General features: G+C 43.5%; 1 pseudogene; it reads right to left on the minus strand.

The window, feature by feature from the left end:
- Positions 1-21,405: 21,405 nt before the first annotated feature.
- Positions 21,406-21,524, minus strand: LOC128665232 (uncharacterized; annotated as a pseudogene).
- Between the last annotated feature and the right edge of the window lie 220 nt (positions 21,525-21,744).

The raw sequence follows: 21,744 nt of genomic DNA on the forward strand, positions 1-21,744 counted from the left end.
GTTTAACCAGTGTGTTTTTGGAATAAATGTGTTGCATTTGAGGCTCGCTCGATTTCTTTGTTTGCCTATGATTGTATTCTGAATAAGTAACCAAGCTTTTACTCTATTAAAACCATATTGGCTCACTTTCATTTGGCTTGTTTTATACTAACTGAGCCTTTCCTTTATGAAAACCATCTTAGCTCACCAAGATTTGGCTTGTTTTATACTAATTGGGCGTCCCTCTATATAAAATATTTGAATCTAGCTTGAGACAGATGATATTGATGGTAAAATATGACACCAAATCTAGCAGCCTAACTTCAATGCATTTCAAAGGAAAATTCTGAATAAGGAACTGAGCATTTCCTCTATGAAAACCATCTTGGCTCACCAAGATTTGGCTTCTTTTATACTAATTGAGCATCCCTCTATAGGAAAAAGTTAAATGTAGCCTGAGCCAAATTATATTGTTCAGTAGATATGGCACCAATCCTGTCACCCGAACTTCCATGGGTTTCAATGGGAAGTTCTGAATAAGGAACCAAGCTTTTCCTCTATTAAAATGATCTTGGCTCACTCAATATTGGCTTCTTTTATACTAACTGGGCATCCCTCTATAGAAAAAAGATAAAACTAACCTGATCCAAATGACATAACATATAGCACCAAACCTGGAATCCTAATTTCTATATCAATCTGTTCCTCTATTATTATTATTTCCTTCCTAAGATAGGGAGAGTCCACGGCTTTCCTTACTGTTGGGAAATACAACACCTGGCAACCAGGAGGAGGAAAAAACACCCCAGCCGAAGGCTTAAATATCCCACCCACTTCCTCATTCCCCCAGTCATTCTTTGCCTTTCGTCATAGGAGGTAGCAGAGAAGTGGCAGAAGATTTGGGGAGTCCTGAAAAAGGGTATCTGCCCTTCAAGATAGGACTGGAGTTTTAAGTAGTCATGTCAACCTCTCAGTGAGGATATTGATGAAAGTTAGAGTCTGGAGATGCAAGGGAAGTTTTTCTGCGAAACCATCCAGACTACTAACAGCTCCTAAGCAATCAGTGTTGACGAGTTTCACTGCCTGCTTTCTCTCACTCAAGTCCATGTCAGGAGCGCTGCTATCAGACTGTCACACTTGAGAGGCTGTGTTCTGTTCCACAGCATGGATCCTGGAGGTAAGATTGTTTACATTTTTACACATAAAACGCTATAACAGGGTCACAGTGTGGCTCCTTTTTACCTTTACCTTTACCTAGGATCCAGGGTTAATATCCTCTGAAGGGGGTTTATTGGACAGTTGGGGTTAATTAATCAGTGTATTAATTATTTACATGCTGCTTTGTGTGATTTTTTCCTGGGCTGATAGACTGTGTGTTTTTGGCTGGAACAAATAGGTTTCACTTTTAAGTTGCACTTTCGTTTTTGAAAGTGTTGCACAGCTCCTATTAATTGCTGTACTTGTAATAACATCTATGTTCATTCCCTCCATTCCGACTGAAACTTGAACCTGAGGAGAGAGTTCCTCTGTTAACTGTCTGGGTCTAGGAGGTGGTGAGTGCCCCAGCCATGGGGAATATAAAAAAAAAAAGTTTTTATTTGTGTCCTTCTGTGGGTATAACCTGAGCTATGGAGGACTCTGTCATGTTAGAAGGTACTCCTTCTATTCTGACTCAGATAGTTGTAATAATGATCTATCCCTTGCTGAGACCTCTATGCCTGGCCTGTATAAGAAGATACAATCACTGCAGACAATCCTTGTCAGATAGCTGAACTCACCAATACCTTGTTCATTCACAAAGTTGCTTTATTCTGAATATCAGGTTACAGCAGATAATGAATACAGCAGATGAATGAATGGTTAAAGTATTTTGCAGTCAAAAGATGATACTGATCGTAGCTTGCAATGTATTAATATGAGTGCTTGTTACATGAGGCTGTTAGCTGCAGCCATGACACAGGAAAACATCATAAAACTACAAGGGCGGAGCAATACACAAAAAGGAAATGCATAATAAGGTCAGAGGTAAGATACTGTAAAACAGGAGCATTACCAAAAAGGGTCGCTAGATGGCAGTACAGAACAAACACAGGGAAGCCTAGAAAACAATGGCATAAAATATATGATTTCTTAACTATAACAACATGAACATAACAGAGGCTATGTAATATTCTATGCCTCATTGAGGCAGCACACTCCCCGTCTGGCATAATAAATGTCACTATTTAAATCATAATGGAAGTTATGCATAACAATGTAATTTGCAGAGACATCTTGAAGACCTGAAAGATATAAGGAGAACATACATATAATGCAACAACAATAATATAAACTTCAAGTTGAGTCAATGAAAGTTCAAGATACTTCCTTCTTGAAGTCACAGGAAGAATCCAACAGCATACATAAGTAAGTTCAGTCTCCAAGGGGCAAGAGCAAGATAAGTTCCGTGATCGGTCTGATGAAAGTTTTTATAGTCCCTTGTCTTGCAACTTTCACCTCCACCTTACGCACCTTTCCATCATTACTAAGAATGCTCTTTACAATCAGTCCCATGGGCCATTCGATTCTTTCAGATTGCTGGTCCTTGAGGAGAACAAGATCTCCAACCTTGATGTTAGGGTTCAGACGTTGCCATTTCCTGCGTCCTTGCAGAGTAGAGAGATACTCCATCTTCCAACGATTCCAGAAGCAGTTGGCAAGGTGTTGTACTCGCTTCCACTGATTGTAGCACAGATTTCCTGTTTTAAAGTCTCCAGGGGGAACAGGAACAGACCCAAGCTTCTGGGTAAGAAGAGTAGCTGGAGAAAGGAGAGTTGGGGCCTCTGGATATACAGAAACTGGAACAAGTGGTCTTGAATTGATTATGGCAGATGCTTCTGCCAGGAAGGTGGTTAGAATCTCATGGGTGAGTCTTGTGGATTTCAAGTCCATAAGCATGGAGTCCAGTATTTTACATGTGATGCCTATCATTCTCTCCCAGGAGCCACCCATATGGGAAGAATGAGGAGGATTGAAAATCCATGTACAGCCCTTTTCAGCTAAAAGATCTTGAATTGGCCTAGAGTTGAGATGTAGCTCTCGACAGGCTCCAACAAAATTAGTTCCACAGTCAGATCTTAATGTTTTGACTGGTCCTCTGATGGCAAGAAATCGCCTTAGAGCATTTATGAAGCTTGAGGCATCCATATTTTCAATTACTTCAATGTGTACTGCACGCACACTCATGCAAGTGAACAGCACTGCCCATCGTTTGCTATTTGCTTGGCCACCTCGAGTTCTGCAGGCTGTTACCATCCATGGTCCAAAGACATCTAAACCAACATGAGTGAAAGGTGGGTCAGTACTTAACCTGTCAGCTGGCAAATCTGACATTTGTTGTTGCTGATGTTTACCTCTTAGTTTACGGCACTGAACACAGCTATGCAGTGTAGCTGTGATCTGTCTTTTTGATCCTATAATCCAAAGGCCTGCAGCTCTTATGGCACCCTCTGTGAAATGTCTACCTTGGTGCTTAACCCCTTCATGGTAGTGCCGTATGAGCAAAGTGGTGATATGATTGCGAGCGGGTATAATGAGAGGATTCTGTTCTTGACCTCCCAACTTAGCCTTGTTTAATCGTCCTCCAACCCTTAACATGCCATCATCGTCAATGAATGGATTCAGGTTAGCTATAGGACTGTTTTTTGGAATGCCCCTCTTGTCACGGATACATTTACTTTCTGAGCCAAAGACATCCTGTTGTACACTGCGTATTATGAACAGTTCACTTTCAGCAATATCCTTTGCAGAAAGAAACCTTTGGCACACGTGCCAACCTTGACAGTGAACATCTGTGGGCTTTGTGTGAAAGCAGTGTGCAATGTGGACTAACCTTGCAATGGTACGTACAAGCCTTGTCCACTTGGAGAAACGTTCAAAGTGTTGACAGCCCAAGACGAGTCTTTGTTCAGTTCTGGTGACAAGGGTTTTTACTTCAGGACGAATCTCTGGATTGTTGTCAGGTTCTAGAAGACTGAAGACATCAGCTGTGGTTTCTTCTGGATGATCTAGCAGGAATTCAGGGCCTGTTAACCAAGAAGAATTTGCAAAGACACTTGCAGACACTGGCCTGGTGGCATGATCTGCAGGATTAATTTCAGATGGAACATAATGCCATTGATTGGGATTAGATGATTTCCTGATTCTTTCTACACAGTTGCTGACATAGACATAGAAACGTTTAGTCTGGTTGTATATGTAGCCCAGAACAACTTTGCTATCTGTGTAGAACTTGACGTCGTCTATCTGAATGTCTAGCTCCCGCAGAATGAAATCTGCAATTTCTACAGCTAGCACGGTCCCACAAAGTTCAAGTCTGGGAATTGTGTGTTCAGGCTTAGGAGCTAACTTAGCTTTCCCAAACAGAAAACCTATATGGGTTTGATTAAAAGAGTCTCTTACCTTGAGGTAGGCAACAGCTGCTATGGCCTCAGTAGACGCATCTGAGAAAATGTGAAGCTCTTTTCTCTGACATGTAGCAAGGGAAGCTGAAGTGTAGCAACGTGGTATACAAATTCCATCTAAGGCATGTAGAGAATGTTTCCAGGACTCCCACCTTGAAAGCTTGTCTATTGGTAGTGGAGCATCCCAATCTGTAATAGTCTCTGAGAGCTGTCTCAATAGGGCTTTTCCTTGTATGGTAATGGGGGCTACAAATCCCAGTGGATCGTATAGACTGTTCACCACCGACAGAACACCACGTTTGGTAAATGGCTTATCTGCAGAGCTGACTTGAAAGCCAAAGGTGTCCTTTAACAAGTCCCACCGTATGCCCAGACTTCTCTGTACAGGTGGAATGTCCATTCCCAGATTTAAGTCTTTAAACCCTGTGGCATGGTCGCCAGGTTGAAAGGCCTTCATAACAGCAACACTATTTGAAGCAATCTTGTGTAGTCTGAGGTTAGCTTCAGAAAGCATACCTTGTGTCCTTTGGAGCAGATCTATGGCTTCTCCATCTAAAGGTAAAGATTTAAGTCCATCGTCGACATAGAAGTCTCTCTCAACGAAGTGTCGAGCATCCACACCATACTCCTTTTCTCCGTCAAGAGCAGTTCTTCGTAAACCGTATGTTGCAACCGCAGGTGAAGGGCTATTTCCGAAAACATACACCTTCATGCGGTACTCAATCATTTCATTGTCCATGTTGTTGACACGGTACCACAGAAACCTTAGGAAGTTCCTATGGTCTTCTTGTACAACGAAGCAATGAAACATTTGTTCAATATCAGCAGTTATGGCAACTGGCTCTCTTCTGAACCTCATAAGTACACCTACAAGGTTGTTGGTTAGGTTAGGACCAGTGAGAACAACATCATTCAGGGATATGTCTTGATGCTTGGCACTGGAGTCGAACACTACCCTGATTTGTTTTGGCTTACGTGGATGATACACTCCGAAGAAAGGCAGGTACCAGCACTCTTGGAGTTTTTGTAGTGGTGGAGCTGGTTCGGCATGATCATTGTCAAAGATTCTTTTCATAAAGGTAATGAAATGGTCCTTCATTTCGGGCCTGTTCTTTAGTGTTCGTTGAAGTAAGTTGAATCTGGATAGCGCCTGTTCACGATTGTTTGGGAGTTTGACCCTTGCAGCACGAAAAGGCAATGGTGCAACCCAGTTGTTAGATGCGTCCTTGAAGAATTCTTTGTCCATTATTTTGATGAATTCTCTGTCTTCAACTGACAAGGCTATTTTGTTGTCATCACTTGTAGTACAAAACACTGTGGTACCCAGATTGTCGTCACAAAGTATAGGAGTAACATCGGGTATTTGGATGATGTCAGGAGGTTTATCCCTTACCTCATAATGATGAGAGCACTGTTTGAAGTGGGATGCACGTCCATTTCCTAATATGTACGTTTTGAAGGAGTGGATCCCAGATGACGTACGCATACTATTCAAGCATACATCGCCCACTATCACCCAGCCTAGATCAAGTCTTTGTGCATAAGGGGCATCATCTAGTCCATCGCACTGCTCGCATACTTTATGTACTCTGAGAATGTCTCTTCCTAGCAGGACCAAGATTTCAGCATTCATGTCCATTGCCGGAATCTCATCAACAAGGTGCCTTAAGTGAGGATGGTGATAGGCAGCCTCTGGAGTAGGAATCTCTTCCCTTTCGTCTGGTATCTGGCCACACTCGACTAATGTTGGTAGGGGTATGCCTTCATTTCCTTTGATATGAGAGACCATGAATCCATTGGCCCTTCTGCCAAAGGCCTCTACACGACCAGAACAGGTTCTGAGAGTATACGGTGTTGCATTACCCTCTATGCCGAAGATCTCAAAGAATTTAGGCTTAACCAGGGATCTGTTGCTCTGTTCATCTATTATAGCATACATTCTAGCAACTTTCTCAGGTTGATCCTGTGGGTAAATCTTGACTAGACATACCTTGGCACAGCATTTGTAGTCTAAGCCTTCTCCACAGACTTCTGTACATGCAGAGGAAACACTCACTGTGACTGGAGCACGACTTTGTTGCTCCCCGCCATGAATTGAGACAGGGGTGGAGTCAGTTAACTGCTGTGGGTTGTCTGGAAGTGGAGTAGGATGCATAGCTGTAACGTGTCTGTCGCTACTGCATTCTGTGCACTTTATAACATCTTTACAGTCTTTAGCAAAGTGACCATAAGAAGCACAACACCTATAGCATACTCCAAGTTTCTGGAGAATCTCCCTGCGCTCTTGTAAAGCTTTTGCCCTAAGCCCACAACATTTCTTAAGAGGGTGAGGCTTCCTGTGAATGGGGCACTGAGGATTAGGGTCTTTATCTCTCTCGCCTGAGTCACTATGGTTTGCAGGAGAGGATACGGGTGATGAGATGTCTGTCCTTTTAACAGATATTGCTCTATTAAAGTCTCTAAGTTTAGCTGCCGTGTTATCATACCTTGATGATGTTGGTAAGGATGATGAAGCAGGCAAGTTCGGTTCACAGAAGCTGAAGCTGGGATCATTTCTCATCCAGGCTTGATCGCTGATGTACCTGCAAAAGTATGAAAATGGAGGAAAGGATACGTTATAGTCTCTTTTGTATCTTGAGCCCTGTTGTGCCCATTTCTCTTGCAGGTTATATGGCAGTTTAGACACCACAGGATTGACACCATGAGCAGTGTCCAGAAAGCTTAGTCCAGGTAGACGTGGGTCTGTCTTTGCCAACTCTAGCTCCATGAGGAGGTCACTTAATTCTTGGAGCTTGCGATAGTCTTTGTTTCCTATTTTTGGGAAGTTTTGCAGTCTCTTGAACAGAGCGCTTTCTATGGCTTCAGAGCTACCATAGGCTTGCTCAAGTCTTGCCCATGCAGCAACAAGGCCTGCATCTGGGTGGTCAACATGTACTGTTCTCAGTCTTTTAACGCGATCTGCAGATTCCGGCCACAGCCACTTTATGAGCAAATCAAGTTCCTCCTTGGTTGTAAGGTCGAGATCAGCGGTAGCAGCCTTGAAGGTTGATCTCCAGGCCCTGTAGCTCTCTGGACAGTCGTCAAACCTTGAGAGGCTTGTGTTAATGAGCTCACTGCGTTTCATGTATCTGGCAGTCAGTCAAGTCTGATTTCTCACTCTTTAGTGCCAAAGTAACTTGAGGAACCCCTTGGGTGTGAAAGTTCTTTGGTGAAGAAGGGTGAAGTTTACCAGGATAAAATGATGTTGCAAGAGCATTCAACTGTGGTGTAGTCTCTAAGGATTCTGCTGGCTGTGGCTTGAGCTGCGGCTTGTCACTGGAAGTCACCTTATTGTCAGCGGGAGGTGATGCGGTTTGCTGCTTAGATGCACTTGTGTTGTGGATTTGAAGAGGCTCAGGCATTTGGTGCTGAGAGGTCTCTGTGTTGAGATTGAGAACGATGGTGTTAGTAGTAGGCACAGGAGATGACTCTGTATCGTTGCAAATATTATGCTTTAGCACGTATTTACTAGTGCTGGAGTACTCATCTCTAGTGAATTCATAGTTTTCTCTGAGTTTATGTGTCGGTTTTATTGTACGTTTGAGTCTTACACTGTTCAGCAATATCTGCAGGATCTGCTCCCTGTACGTCTGTGGGTTCAGAGGCATGATGTATCTGCGTAGGTTCGGCTATAAAAGAGTGCTCAGAGCCTTGTCTAGACATTTTTTAAAGTTTTGCAAAAAATGGTACTGTCTCTTTAAGAAGGCAAACAGCAGCTTAGACAGGTGGTGTAGCAGTTCAATGCAGAGAAACAGTTTTCAACATTCAGATGAAGTGCAGTAAACTTGTGCGACATGTGCTTTCACAAGATGGCGGATGACCCTGAGCTTGATTGCAGATTAAACACACACATCTACATAGCAGGCTGTAGGAATTCTATACATCTTTTGACTATTCTGACTCAGATAGTTGTAATAATGATCTATCCCTTGCTGAGACCTCTATGCCTGGCCTGTATAAGAAGATACAATCACTGCAGACAATCCTTGTCAGATAGCTGAACTCACCAATACCTTGTTCATCCACAAAGTTGCTTTATTCTGAATATCAGGTTACAGCAGATAATGAATACAGCAGATGAATGAATGGTTAAAGTATTTTGCGGTCAAAAGATGATACTGATCCTAGCTTGCAATGTATTAACATGAGTGCTTGTTACATGAGGCTGTTAGCTGCAGCCATGACACAGGAAAACATCATAAAACTACAAGGGCGGAGCAATACACAAAAAGGAAATGCATAATAAGGTCAGAGGTAAGATACTGTAAAACAGGAGCATTACCAAAAAGGGTCGCTAGATGGCAGTACAGAACAAACACAGGGAAGCCTAGAAAACAATGGCATAAAATATATGATTTCCTAACTATAACAACATGAACATAACAGAGGCTATGTAATATTCTATGCCTCATTGAGGCAGCACACCTTCTATACTAAATCATACCTGTTTATATTGTGAGGAGGCCATGGTTTTCCCGCCCACTCAATTATGTTCCACATGCCTTAACAACGTTATAAAGTCTAAGGAGGGAGACAAGCCTGCTAAGGCTCTTAGTCCCTCTGAGCCGTCTTCCTCTCAGGACTTGGCGTCCTGTGAGATTACTACCCTTGCTACGTTATCCACTAAACATGCAGTTCCCGTAGCACATCTAACTGTCCATCTGGAGGGGGCCTTCTTCCTGCGGCCTTTGCTACGTAGTTACAAAAGGCGGTGTCTGCAGCCCTCAGTGCATTACCTCGCTCTAACAAACGCAAGAGAAAGGTTAAACATAGCTCTCCTATCCCGGAGTCATTGAAATATTTATCTGATTTAGCTATTATGTCCCAGTTATCCAATGATGAGTTAACCTCTCTAGCTTCAGAGGGTGAACTTTCTGGGTCGGAGTCCTTAGTGTCTAAGCCTCCTGCTGCAGACACTTGCATTTTTTTATTAAAGGAGGTTCTGTCTATATTGGAAGCTCCAGAGGCCAGGCTGCTTGAAGAACCTATGTTACCTAACTTAGACAGAGTTTACGAAGACAGGAAAGTTACTTTGACTTTTCCTGTGCCGGTTAAAATGGCGCGAATGAGAACGAATTGGTTCTTCCTTTTCCCCCTCGTCTACTTATAAAAAGCTGTTCTTGGTCCCGGACTCTCAACTGTATTTGTGGGGCTCCATTCCTAAGGTGGATGGTGCTATCTCTATGCTTGTTAAACATACTACTATACCTCCTGAGGGTAGTTCTTCATTCAGAGAGCCGATGGATAGAAAATGTAAGCCTTTCTGAGAAAGATGTTTCAACATACAGGTTTGTCTCAACCGGCGGCTGTAGTTGCCATGGTTGCCGGATCGGCTATCTACTGGTGCAACTCCTTGTCAGAACTCATTGAGGTGGTCCCCTCGAAGATATTCAAGACAAAATTATAACTCTGAGAATTTCCAATTCCTTTATCTGTGATATAAATGCAAAGGCCTCTGGCTTTGTGGTCCTAGCCTGCCGGGCGCTTTGGTTGAGGTCTTGGCCTGCGGATATGACTCCTAAGTCCAGACTCCTTTCTCTTCAAAGGTAATATTTTATTGGTCCAGGCCTGGACTCCATTATTTCTATGGTTTCCGGAGGCAAGGGTGCCTTCCTACCGCAAGATAAGAAGAACAAGTCTAAGGGTCAACAATATTCGAATTTCGTTCCTTTCGGGGGTTTTATTCAAACCTTTTCGTGGTCCCAAAGAAGGAGGGAACTTTTCACCCAATTCTGTACCTAAAGTGCTTAAACACATTTCTCAGTGTTCCTTATTTCAAGATGGAAACGGTACGGTCCATTCTTCCTCAAGTTCAGGAAAGACAGTTTATGACCACCATAGATCTGAAGGATGCATACCTTCATGTTTCAATACACAGGGTACATTTTCAGTTTTTGAAGTTTGCTTTCCTGGATCAGCACTTCCAGTTCATTGCACTTCCGTTTGGTCTAGCTACTGCTCCAAGAATCTTTACGAAGGCTCTGGGGGCACTTCTAGCCATTGCCAGAACCCAATTGATCACAGTAGCACCGTACTTGGATGATATTCTGGTGCAGGAACCATCCTTTCGTCTTGCGGAAGAACACTCAGAGTGTCTTCTCATTCTTCGTCGATCACATGGATGATAAACTTGGAAAAGAGTTATCTTATCCCAAATACAAGGGTGGAATTCCTGGGTACTATCATAGACTCCATATCCATGAGGATATTTCTAACAGACAAGAGACGTTGCAAGCTAACTTCAGCTTGTCTTGTCCTCTGGAGCTCCTTGTATCCCTCTGTGGCTCAGTGTATGGAGGTGATTGGTCTTATGGTGTCCTGCATGGACATCATTCCTCTCGCCAGAATCCCTCACAGGCCTCTCCAGCTATGCATGTTGAGACAGTGGAACGGCAATCATTCAGATCTGTCTGAACAGATTGTATTAGACAGCTGGTCAAGAGAATCGCTCTCTTGGTGGATCTGTCCAGATCATCTGTCCAAAGGGACGTGCTTGTTAAGATCATCCTGGGAGATTGTGACTACGGACGCAAGCCTATCCGGATGGGGAGCTGTTTGGAGTGCCAAGAAGGCATGGGGCTGTAGACTCAGGAAGAGTCCTCCCTTTCAATATATTGGAACTATGGGCAATTTTCAACGCCTTGCAGGCTTGGCCCCTTCTGGGTTTATCCCAGTTTATCAGATTCCAATCAGACAACATAACCTTGGTTGCCTACATCAACCATTAGGGGGGAACGAGAAGTTCCCTGGCGATGAAGGAAGTATCTCGGATACTGGAGTAGACGGAGGCCCACTGCTGTTCGCTGTCAGTGATCCACATTCCGAGTATGGACAACTGTGAAGTGGATTTTCTCAGCAGGCAATCCTTTCACCCAGGGGAATAGTCTCTCCATCCCGAGGTGTTTGCATAGATATGCAGAGTGTGGGGGACGCCGGAGATAGATCTCATGGCCTCCTGTCTCAATGCCAAGTTGCCCAGGTATGGGTCTAGGTTGAGGGAACCTCAAGCGGATCTTATAGATGCCCTGACAGTGCCCTGGAGGTTCAAACTCATATCTCTTTCCTTCTTTACCACTTCTTCCTCGTGTAGTGACTCGCATCAAACAGTGATCCTGATTGCTCCTTCTTGGCCGTGAAGGACGTGGTTTGCGGATCTGGTGGGGATGTCCTCATATCTGCCATGGAAATTACCTTGTCGCAGGGATCTGCTGATACAGGGTCCATTTGTTCATCTAAATCTAGATTCTCTGAGGCTGATTGTGTGAAGATTGAACGCTTAGTCTTAGCCAAGAGGGGTTTCTCTGAGAGTCTTATTGATACTCTACCATAGTAGAGTGGAGGACCTACTTAGACTGGTGTGAAGAGCAAGGTTTTTCCTGGCACAGGGTTAAGGTTGCCAGAATACTATCTTTTCTCCAGGATTAACTGGAGAAGGGTCTGTCGGCTAGTTCCCTGAGGGGACAGATTTCGGCCCTTTCGGTTTAACTGCACAAGAAACTGGCCGAGCTTCCAGATGGGAAGTCCTTTGTTAGGGCTCTGAATAGGATCAGATCTGTGTTAAGATCTGGGGCTCCACCTTGGAGCCTGAATCTTGTTCTTCGTGTTTTGCAACAGGCTCCGTTTGAGTCTATGCATTCTGTTGACATTAAATTGTTATCTTGGAAGGTTATCTTTTTCTTGGCTATAGCCTCTGCGCGCAGAGTTTCTCAGATTTCTGCTTTGCAATCTGAGCCCCCTTATCTGTTTTTTCATGCAGATAAGGCAGTTTGACACACTAAATTAGGTTTTCTACCTAAGGTGGTGTCAGACCGCATCATCAATCAAGAGATTGTTGTGCCTTCCTTGTCTCCTAATCCTTCTTCTTCGAAGGAAAGGTTGCTTCACAATTTAGATGTGGTTTGGGCTATGAAGTTTTATCTTCAGGCTACCAAGGAGTTTAGACAATCTTCCTCTTTATTTGTTGTCTATTCGGGGAAATGTAAGGGACAGGCTACTACTACTTCCCTATCTTTCTGGTTGAGGAGTGTCATCCGCTTAGCTTACGAGACAGCGGGACATCAGCCTCCTGAGAGGATAATGGCTCATTCTACCAGATCAGTGGCTTCTTCCTGGGCCTTTAAGAACGAGGCTTCTATGGATAATATTTGTAAGACGGCAACCTGGTCCTCCTTACATACTTTTTCTTCGGCTGAAGCATCTTTTGGAAGAAAAGTTTTACAGGCTGTGGTGCCCTCAGAATAGGGTACCTCTTCTTTTTTTGTTTCCTCCCGTTATTCATTCAGTGTCCTCTAGAGCTTGGGTATAGTTTTCCCAACAGTAAGGAATGAAGCCGTGGACTCTCCCTATTTTAGGAAGAAAACATAATTTATGCTTACCAGATAAATCCCTTTCCTTCCGGATAGGGAGAGTCCATGGCCACACCTGTTTTTTTCTTGTCTAAGGGCAGCTTCCTAATATTTATCTTATTTATCTGGCACCATTTATACCCTGATGTTTCTCCTAAATTCCTTGTTGTGAGGAAGTGGGTGGGATATTTAAGCCTTTGGCTGGGGTGTCATTGCTTCCTCCTGATGGCCAGGTGTTGTATTTCCCAACAGTAAGGAATGAAGCCGTGGACTCTCCCTATCCGAAAGGAAAGGAATTTATCTGGTAAGCATAAAACATAATTTATGCTTACTTGATAAATGTATTTCTTTTCGGATATGGTGAGTCTACGGAATCATCAATTACTATTGGTAATATCACTCCTGGCCAGCAGGAGGAGGCAAAGAACACCACAGCAAAGCTGCTATATATGTTACTTCCCATACCCATAACCTCCAGTCATTCAGCCAAAGGGAAAATGGATAAAGAAGATAACACAAAGTTGTAGAGGTGCCTGAGGTTTTAGTTAAAAATAACTGTCTTAAAATTAATGGTGGGCCGTGTACTCACCATATCCGGAAAGAAAGAAATTTATCAGGTAAGCATAAATTATGTTTTCTTTCCTAAGATATGATGAGTCTACGGAATCATCAATTACTAGTGGGAACCAATACCCAAGCTAGAGGACACAGATGATTAGGAAGGGACAAGACAGGTAACCTAAACAGAAGGCACCACTGCATGAAGAACCTTTCTCCCAAAAGAAGCCTAAGCTGAGACAAAAATATCACATTTGAAAAAAGTATGCAGAGAGGACCAAGTTGCAGCCTTGCAAATCTGTTCTACAGAAACTTCCTTCTTGAAAGCTCAAGAAGAAGGGACAGCCCTAGTAAAATGAGCTGAAATTCTCTCAGGAGGCTGCTGTCCAGCAGTCTCATAAACCAAACACATTATACTACTCAGCCAAAGAGAAAGAGAAGTAGCTGAAGCTCTCTGACCTTTATGTTTCCCACAGAAACAAACAGCAAACTGGCGACAATCCTTAGTCGCCTGTAGATAGAAAATAAAAGCATGCACAACATCAAAGTTGTGCAACAATTGTTCCTTATGAGAAGAAAGATAAGAACACAGAGAATGAACAACAATTTTCTGATTAATATATCTATCCGAAACCACTTAGGAAGAAAACCTTACTAGTACGAATAACCGCTTTAACTGCATGAAAGATAAGATAAGGCGAATCAAACTGCAAAACTGAGAGCTCTGAGACTCTCCAAGCAGAAAAGATAGCAATGAGAAACAAAACCTTCCAAAATAACAACTTAATATCTATGGAAAGTAAAGGCTCAAACAGAGCCTACTGCAAAACTTTAAGAACAAGGGCAAAACCCTAAGGGGGAGCAACCAACTTAAACACAGGCCTGATGTAGACCAGTGCCTGACAAAAAGAAAATTTATGCTTACCTGATAAATTTGTTTCTTTTTAGACACGATAAGTCCACAGATCATCATCCTTACTTGTGGGATTACACCTCCTGCTCAGCAGGAGGAGGCAAAGAGCACCACAGCAGAGCTGTTAAATAGCTCTTCCCTCCCACTCCAGTCATTCGACCGAAGTTAGGAAGAGAAAGGAAAAGCCAAAGTGCAGAGGTGCCTGAAGTTTACAAAAAATAACCACCTGTCTAAAAAGAACAGGGCGGGCCGTGGACTCATCGTGTCAAAAAGGAAACACATTTATCAGGTAAGCATAAATTTTATTTTCTTTTTAAAGACACGTTGAGTCCATCATCATCCTTACTTGTGGAATACAATACCAAAGCTAGAGTACACGGATGATAAGGGAGTGACAAGACAGGGAATCTAAACGGAAGGCACCACTGCTTGAAGAGCCTTTCTCCCAAAAGCAGCCTCAGCCGAGGCAAAAGTATCAAATTTGTAAAATTTTGAAAAAGTGTGAAGAGAAGACCAAGTTGCAGCCATTTTTAAATGCCCATGAAGAAGCAACAGCCCTAGTGGAATGAGCCATAACTCTTTCCGGAGGCTGCTGTCTAGCAGTCTCATATGCAAAGCAGATGATACTCTTCAATCAAAAAGAAAGAGAGGTAGCCGTAGCTTTCTGACCCTTACATTTTTCAGAGAAAATTATAAACAGAGAAGAAGACTGACGAAAGTCTTTAGTAGCTTGTAAGTAAAACTTTAAAGCACGGACTACGTCCAAATTGTGCAGAAGACGTTCCTTCTGAGAAGAAGGATTCGGACACAGCGAAGGAACCACAATCTCCTGATTAATGTTCCTGTCTGAAACAACCTTAGGATAGAACCCTAGTTTAGTATGTAAAACTATCTTATCCGAATGGAAAATAAGATAAGGTGAATTGTATTGCAACGCCGAAAGTTCAGACACTCTTCGAGCTGAAGAAATAGCAACAAGAAATAAAACTTTCCAAGATAACAACTTAATATCTAAGGAATGCATAGGCTCAAACGGAGCTCCTTGAAGAACTCTAAGAACTAAATTCAGACTCCATGGAGGAGTAACTGGCTTGAACACAGGCCTGATCCTAACCAAGGCCTGACAAAAAGATTGAACATCTAGGACATCTCCCAGACATTTGTGTAACAAAATAGATAAGGCAGAGATCTGACCCTTTAGGGAACTAGTCAATAAACCCTTCTCCAAACTTTCTTAGAAAAAAGACAAAATTCTGGTAATCCTAACTCTACTCCATGAGTAGTCCTTGGATTCACACCAATAAAGATATTTACTCCATATCTTATGGTAAATCTTTCTAGTTACAGGCTTACGCGCCTGAATTAAGGTCTCAATCTCCAAGCAGTCAGCTTCAGAGAAGCTAGATTTGGGTGAAGGAAGGGTCCTTGAATGAGAAGGTCCTTCCTCAATGGAAGTTTCCAAGGTAGCAGGGATGACATGTCCACCAGATCGGCATACTAAATCATGCGAGGCCAAGCAGGAGTGATGAGGATCACTGATGCCTTGTCCTGTTTGATTCGAGCAATGACCCGAGGAAGAAGAGCAAACAGGGGAAATAGATATGCTAGGCTGAAGGACCAAGGAACTGCCAAAGCATCTATCAGTTCTGCCTGGGGATCCCTAGACCTGGACCCGTATCTCGGGAGCTTGGCATTCTGAAGAGATGCCATGAGATCTAACTCCGGCCGACCCCATTTGAGAATCAGGTTGAAGAATATTTCCGGATGGAGTTCCCACTCTCCCGGATGCAAAGTCTGCCTGTCCCAGTTGTCCACCCCTGGGATGTGGATCGCTGACAGATGACAAGAATGGGCCTCCGCCCACCGGATTATCTTGGCCACCTTGGTCATCGCTAAATAACTCCTCGTTCCTCCCTGATGATTGATGTAAGCCACTGTCGTTATGTTGTCCGACTGGAATCTGATAAACTGGACCGAAGCCAACTGAGGCCAGGCCAGAAGAGCATTGAAGATTGTTCTTAGTTCCAGGATGTTTATAGGATGAAGAGACTCTGCCTGAGTCCATACTCCCTGAGCCTTTAGAGAGCCCCAGACTGCTCCCCATCCTAAAAGGCTAGCGTCCGTTGTCACAATCATCCATGAAGGTCTGCGAAAGCATGTCCCCTGGGATAGATGATCCAGAGACAACCACCTTAGAAGAGAGTCCCTCATCTCCTGTTCCAGGTTATTCGAGGAGACAAATCTGCATAATCTCCATTCCACTGCCTGAGCATGTTTAACTGCAGAGGCCTGAGGTGAAACCGAGCTAACGGTATGATGTCCATTGCCACCACCATCAATCTGATTACCTCCATGCACTGAGCCACTGATGGCCGAGGAGTAGACTGAAGGGCTCAACAGGTATCCAGAATCTTTGATTTCCTGACCTCTGTCAGAAAAATTCTCATGGATATAGAATCGATTAGAGTTCCCAAGAAGGTCACTGTTGTCTTCAGGATTAAGGAACTCTTTTCCAGATTTACCCGTGAGTTCTCAGGAAGGATAGCACAATGTCTGTATGGGACCTTGCTTGCTGACAAGATGATGCCTGGATTAGAATATCGTCCAGATATTCGGCGCCACCGCAATGCCCCGCGGTCTTGGAACCACCAGCAGAGACCCCAGAACCTTTGTGAAAATTCTGGGTGCCGTGGCCAGACCGAAAGGAAGAGCCACAAACTGAAAGTGTTCATCCAGAAAGGCAAACCTCAGGAACTTGTGATGATCTCTGTGGATAGGAACATGAAGATATGTATCCTTTAAATCTACTGTTGTCATAAATTGACCCTCCTGGATCAATGGAAGAATGATACGAATAGTTTCCATCTTGAATGATGGAACCCTGAGAGACTTGTTTAGACCCTTGAGATCTAGGACAGGTCTGAAAGTTCCCTCCTTTTTGGGAACTACAAACAGATTTGAATAAAAACCCTGCCCGTGTTCCTGTATAGGAATGGGACAAATTACTCCCATGGAGGAGAGGTCTCTTACACAATGTAAGAACGCCTCTCTTTTTATCTGGTCTGCAGATAATCTTGAAAGAAGAAATCTTCCTCTGGGAGGAAAATTTCTGAACTCCAGTTTGTATCCCTGAGACACTATTTCTATAGCCCAGGGATCCTGAACATCCTGCACCCAAGCCTGAATGAAGAAAGAAAGTCTGCCCCCTACCAGATCCGGTCCCGGATCGGGGGCAAACCCTTCATGCTGACTTGGAATCAGCAGCAGGCTTCTTGGATTGTTTACCCTTGTTCCAAGACTGGTTGGGTCTCCAAGTAGACTTAGATTGCGAATAGTTTCCTTACTGTTTAGAGGAGGAAGAGAAGGAATTGCCCTTGAAATTTCGAAAGGAACGAAAATTACTTTGTCGTCCTTTCTGTTTGGTTCTTTTATCTTGAGGAAGGAGATGACCCTTGCCTCCTGTGATGTCAGAGATAATTACCTTCAAGCCAGGCCCAAACAAGGTCTTTCCCTTGTAAGGAATTGCCAGGAGCTTAGACTTAGATGATACGTACGCAGACCAAGGTTTCAACCATAAAGCTCTGCGGGCTAGGATAGAAAAACCAGAACTCTTAGCTGCCAATTTAGTAATTTGCAGAGAAGCATCTGTAATAAAAGAATTGGCTAATTTCAGAGCTTTAATCCGATCCTGGATTTCCTCTAAAGAAGTCTCAGTCTTAAGAGACTCAACAAGAGTATCAAACCAATAAGCTGCCGCACTGGTGACCGTAGCAATGCACGCAGCTGGCTGCAATAGCAGACCCTGGTGAACATAGATCTTTCTAAGTAGACCCTCCAACTTCTTGTCTATGGGGTCTTTGAAAGCACAACTATCCTCAAGGAACTGTTTGCCAAGTTTCCCTGATGGCATCAGCTATAGGAAACATCTTCTTAAAAATAGAAGGAAAGAAGGGAATACCTGGTCTATCCCATTCCTTAGAAACAATCTCCTAAGTTCACTTAGGAACTGGAAAAACATCTAAGTAAGAAGGAACTTCGAAGTATCTATCCAACTTACTCGATTTCTCAGAGGCGACCACTATCGTGGAATCACAGTCATCTAAAGTCACCAAAACCTCCCTGAGTAACAGGCGGAGGTGTTCTAGTTTAAACCTGAAAGAGACGACCTCTGAATCAGTCAAAGGTAAGGAACTCCCTGAGTATGAAATTTCACCTTCCGATAGAACCTCTGTATCCTCCATTTCAGTTCCCTGGGAGGGTACATCCGAGATTGCCACCATAGCATCAGAAACCTCATTGACCACATAGTTGTCCTTCCTTTTACGTTTGCCCTGGAGCATAGGAAAGGCAGACAACGCATCAGAAATTGTAGAAGACATAACTGCAGCTATGTCTTTTAACGTAACTCCAGCAGAAGCTAGAGAAGTACAGGGCACTGCTTGAGCGGACGTTAAAGGTTGGGACGCTTGGGGAGAAAGCTGCGGCATACTCTGTATCTCATCATTAGATTCCTGAGAAACATCCGCCTTTGACAAATTTTTATCATGAAAATTGTTTTCTCTATATGGAGGTTCCACATTGGCATCCAAACACATGGCACAAGTAACATTTTGCACAGCTTCTAAATCCATGTTAGAGAACAGACAATAATGAAATAAAATAAGAAATTTTTGATTATCAAAAAAATTGATACTGGCCCTTTAAATTTTAAACCAGAACTTTTTTACTGTATGCGAAAAAGAGTGATGCAAAAAGAAAAGCCAAATCTTAAAAATAATACTTATAAATCCTGAATGAATAACAGGATACTATGCCTTTAAATAATAAATGCAACTATTTTACTGACTTAAGCAAAAACGCCTCACATTTAAGTAAAATAAAAGTTTTTTGCCGCACAATCAGACACCTCTACGCCTCAGCAGTTCTGCTGAGGCGCCTATCTGCCGACCGGTCTCCAGACCGCTCCTCCCAGCAATGCTTCAGGTCAGGCTTCAGAGCGCTAACAACCGCTTGCTTTCTTAACCATACGGTTCTAGCGCAATGCCCGATGTCACCGTCCTGCAAGCCAAACAGCAGAGATGTCTCTAACCGGAACCTCTCCAGAACGGATACCAGATAAAACTGCGCAGTGTCTCTAGAGAAGTCTAAAGCGTGCAAATAATAGTCCCGCCCATCGTGGGCGTTAACATCTACACAGCCCTTACCGGTTAAATTTTAATAAATAATAACCGATAGAGCCCAGCTTTTTACTCCCAGGCCCAGTGCCTGTACATAAGCTGTCACCATAAAAACCCCTCCATACACGGAGAGTCTTATGTCCCAAGCCCAAGGCTCCATGAGCCTCATGAAAAATAAATGTACAAATGTATAAGTGCAGAGTCCTCTCTGAGTCCTTTGAATTGTGCCCCAGAATAAAAAAAGACTGCACTTACCTCAATGCTGTCCAACAGCAGGACAGCCCCAACAGGTTTAAGAGGTCCTCTCACTCCTATAGCCCTGTGGAAAATGATAAGACCTGAGTTAGGAATTGCCTTGGCCATCAGGATCAGGGCAGCATAACTGAATGGGAGGCGCAGTGAGAATTATGTCCCACCAGTTCCCATTGCTCTAAAGCCACCAAGAGCTCTACTGAAGAGACTGATATGGACTACGGCTACACCCTAGAACAAAGCAGCACAATCTTGCACTACTTTAAAAATAATAAACTCTTGATTGAAGAATCTATACTAACACCTCACTTTACCTCTTCCTATCACTAACATAGGCAAAGAGAATGACTGGAGTGGGAGGGAAGGGAGGAGCTATTTAACAGCTCTGCTGTGGTGCTCTTTGCCTCCTCCTGCTGACCAGGAGGTGTAATCCCACAAGTAAGGATGATGATCCGTGGACTCATCGTGTCTTTAAAAAGAAAATATTGCACATTTGGCACGTCCACTAGATGCTTATGTAGCAAAAAAGACAATGCAGAAAACTGACTCTTCAGGGTACTGACTGACAAACCCTTCCTCAGACCACCCTGGAGAAAGGATAAAAAATTCAGAAAACCCCCCGCTTAGACAAAACTAAGCATCCAATACTAAGCAGCAGAGATTTAGATGAAGGAAAATACGAAGAATCAGAAGTCCTTCCTCAGAGGTAGTCTCCAAGGTGGAGAGACGACATTTCCACTAGGTCTGCATACCAGATCCTGCGAGGCCACGCAGGGGCTAATAAAATCACAGACCCTCTCATCTGAAAATACGAGTAATGACTCGTGGAAAGAGAACAAACAGAGGAAAAAAGGTATGCAAGACTGAAATCCAAGAAAAACGCCAGAACATCAGGACGGTCTGCGGATCACATGACCATAAACCATACCATCGAAACTTGGCGTTCTGTCAAAATGCCCACAGAAGCCAACTCCTGAATCCCCCATGTGAGGGTCTACCTAGAGAACACTTCCGGATGAAAATGCTCACTCCCCAGGATGAATTATCAGGCTGTTTAGAAGTCCGACTCCCAATTGTCCACCCCTGTAAAGAGGATGACCGACAGCAAATGTGAGCTTCCTCCCACTGAACAATTCAAGTCGCCTCCTACATGGCTAAGGAACCCCTAGTTCCTCCCTAATGGTTGATAAAAACCCTAGAAGTGATATTGTCCGACTGGAACCAAGCTAGAGATGACTGAGGTCAAGTCATCAGAGCATTGCGAATTGCTCTCAACTCCAAGCAGACACTTCCAAGTCCATAATCCTTAAAGACCCAGACAGCTTACTAGCCCAGCAGGTTGACATCCATGTTCACATCACCCAGGAATATCTCCAGAAACACGCGCCTGGATATAGATACTCCTGAAAAAATACTACAGAAGAAATTCTCTTGTCATTTGATCTAAATCTATCCTTTAAGACAGATCCGAAAGTTCTCCATGTCATGGAAAATAGCAAAAGGAATGATGTCCATGGAATACCATCAGACCAATTCCCTCCATACACAGGGTCACAGAAAAGTGAAGAAAAATCAACTGCAGCTAAATCCAAATTCCCAACCTCCTGGTTGCAAGATGGTTAAGCTATCCACCGGCCACTAAAACTTACTGTTGGCCGGACAGAAGACATCTCCTAGATAAAGAATCAAATAAAGGTCCAAGCATACCGCACCTGGTGTTCCCAGGTGGTCACCCATCCAGGTATTGGCCAGACCTGACCCTGCATAACTTCCGAGATCAAACTAAATCGGGTGCATTCAGGGTATTGTGGCGGTAGTCCCAAATAAATTACCCTTGTGGATAGAACAAGGGAACTCTTCTCCAGATTCATTTCCCATCCCCAGAAAAGAAGATTGGACAAGATCTCTTAAAAGAGAGATAGCTCGAAGTCAGGATGATACCTGAACTATATATTGTCCAGAAAAACACACATACAATATCCCAAGAACTAAAGGTCTGACTGGGATGGCGCAAACTAAGAAAACTAGAGAAGATTCCG

The sequence above is a fragment of the Bombina bombina genome, chromosome 6 (genome assembly GCF_027579735.1).
Source record: "Bombina bombina isolate aBomBom1 chromosome 6, aBomBom1.pri, whole genome shotgun sequence".
In the NCBI taxonomy this organism is placed as follows: Eukaryota; Metazoa; Chordata; class Amphibia; order Anura; family Bombinatoridae; genus Bombina; species Bombina bombina.